At 29.1% G+C, this 2500-nt stretch overlaps 1 protein-coding gene across 7 annotated transcripts in view; it reads right to left on the reverse strand.

The window, feature by feature from the left end:
* Window positions 1–335: 335 nt before the first annotated feature.
* Window positions 336–2500, reverse strand: part of LOC122244000 (C2 domain-containing protein 5) — a 45078-nt gene continuing 42913 nt past the window's right edge. For all 7 annotated transcript variants that reach the window (XM_086549350.1, XM_086549346.1, XM_086549351.1 and 4 more), the window contains one exon: window positions 336–2500. This exon is cut by the window's right edge and continues 1526 nt beyond it. The gene's annotated coding sequence lies outside the window, so the exon portion shown is untranslated.

Raw genomic sequence — 2500 nt, forward strand, 5'->3', positions numbered from 1 at the left:
TTTTAAACTAATGAAATATTGATATTGTAATCACAGGTAACATAAATTTGAAGACTCGAGAGGTGATTGAGCATTAGTATACAACTTGAGAGGAATTTATAGAATTTGTACAACAAATAGTTAAGTAATGCAAGCTTCTAATGAATAGCAATGTTCAATAATAAAAAAAAACACCTATTTGTAGGGATAAGTTAAAAATCAGATGAAATGCCCGTGTGATTAAATATATTTCCCATGCAATCATGTACCATTCATATATATTCTTCCTGGTGGAAATCAGATCCTTCAACCTTTACCCAGATACCATACTGAAGAACAAGAATAAGAAGAACAACTCTAGTTAACAATACTTTTAATCAAGTTCATTGACACTCCACAACAAATACTGAACATGCCAGTGTAATAACACCTTTTCTTGCATAAGTAATCAAAATAAAACATCTTTAACACAACCACTTTTTACACATCTGAAAGTCAAAATATTTTGCATATTCACTTATTTATATTCTTTCTCTGAATTCATCTTCAATTTTTCTTTAACATGCCATTTCCATTAGAATTTCACTACAATTCTCTGAAAGATGAATGTGTCACTGAACCTGAAAGTGATAATAATATTACAAAAAATAAATATTAATCTCACCTTTCTTCTGTCTTTTTTAATGTAATATTCCCAGTATAACCTTAAGCTAATACAATTAAGCAGCACATTTGCACTGACTTTTCATAATGAAGTTCATATAACCTGGATCTAGTATAGTCATATACTATAATACCAATATATATATATAATGACTATTCTATGATTCAATATTTCCTATTTCACACAACTCCATACACATACACGAGCCATAACAATTTATAACGAATTTCTTCTATAATAATTTGTTTCCAATTTTGCACAAAGGTTAATAAAAATAATATTATCCACTATCAAAAAATAAATTAAAAATGCAAAAATTAAAAAAATATACCTAGCAACGAGACTTGCCTTAGGAAATCAATATACAATATGAATGAAAATTATTTCATCAAATTTTCTTAACCTTATCATTTTGAAATACAAGATAGAATGAGCTATTCAATCACCAAAAGGATTGGTAATTTTATTTTACTATATTAATACCAGGAAAATTTGTTACATACTATATAGTCTTACTCAGCAAAACGGTCACTGTGAGCATTATGAACATATCATGGAGCACCTTTATAGTATTGAAATTATTGAAGTAATTATATATGTTTACATTATTAAATAAATCTGCATATCTCTTAAATAAATGAGTAAGCATGTACGATTGTGTGTGAGTATGCATGAATAAGTATGTGAATACAGGTCTATAAGTACATGAGTGTTTGTATAAACTTATATAAGTGTCATGTCATATGTCATGCAAATGTATATGCATGACAGAGTGCATTTACATATGCATATGCAGGCTCATATGGTTATGTATATGTGACTGTATAGCATGACTGTGAGTATATGTCTGGGATTGTTTATTTGATAATGACAAGAGACACATACAGACGAAGATGCAGATGTCAATGTGTAACGTGAAATACCAGCAGATAAATTGAGCAAAAATTCTATACTGTTCATTTTAAATCATCTACATATTGTATTGCTTCCCTGGCATTAATACCACTAAGAAATAAAGACCAATTTTGTTGAGCATCACATATAGTACTGCCAAGAAATCTTTGAAACTGACCCATGATCCCAACACAAACAGATATGCACATGTGCCGGAGAGTTAAGTGTCATGGGTTTATTTACCTTCTGGCTAGAATAATAATAGGAAAAAAAAAGTTGCAGATACTTCTTATATTAAAACTAATCACAAAAAACAAAGCATACTTATATAATAGCATGAATATCTTCAAAAATTGTGATAGAAGAGTTCAAGTATAACTTTATACTAAATACAGTCTAGGATAGCTATAAAATATGCTTTAAAGCTGGTAATAATATCCAGCATAAATGTTTTTATATCATTTACAACATGGTGAATATATAATATCCACACTTATGGAAATAGTTAACTGGACAAAGGGCTAAAAAAGCCTGGTAGATCCACAAAGACGAGATTCTGTTTACTGGTATATATAACCAAAAAAAGTAATTTAACTTCATTATGTTGCCACTACCAACATTTTATGGATAAATGTTATAAGATTGGTATTTGTAGTGGTAATCTAGTATCTTAACAATTGCTAATTGCATTAGATGGACCTATGCTATCATAAAAATACAAAATGTGAAAATACTCTATATACAATAAGGAGTTAGTCTATGCTATTCATTACCCAAAACATTAAAATTTTCACTGCCATAAAATGTTCTGGTTCAGATCAGCAAATAATCTCAAATGCCAAAAAAAATCCCATTTCTACTACTACATCATAGGCACATTACCAAATTTCCAGAGAAATTTACATGTTCCTGTTCGTTTCAATAATATTATCTGTGAATTAATGAGACCCACATGCATGAAGC

This window comes from Penaeus japonicus, unplaced genomic scaffold, assembly GCF_977035675.1.
Source record: "Penaeus japonicus unplaced genomic scaffold, GWHDUDI00000001_assembly GWHDUDI00000022, whole genome shotgun sequence".
Classification (NCBI taxonomy): Eukaryota; Metazoa; Arthropoda; class Malacostraca; order Decapoda; family Penaeidae; genus Penaeus; species Penaeus japonicus.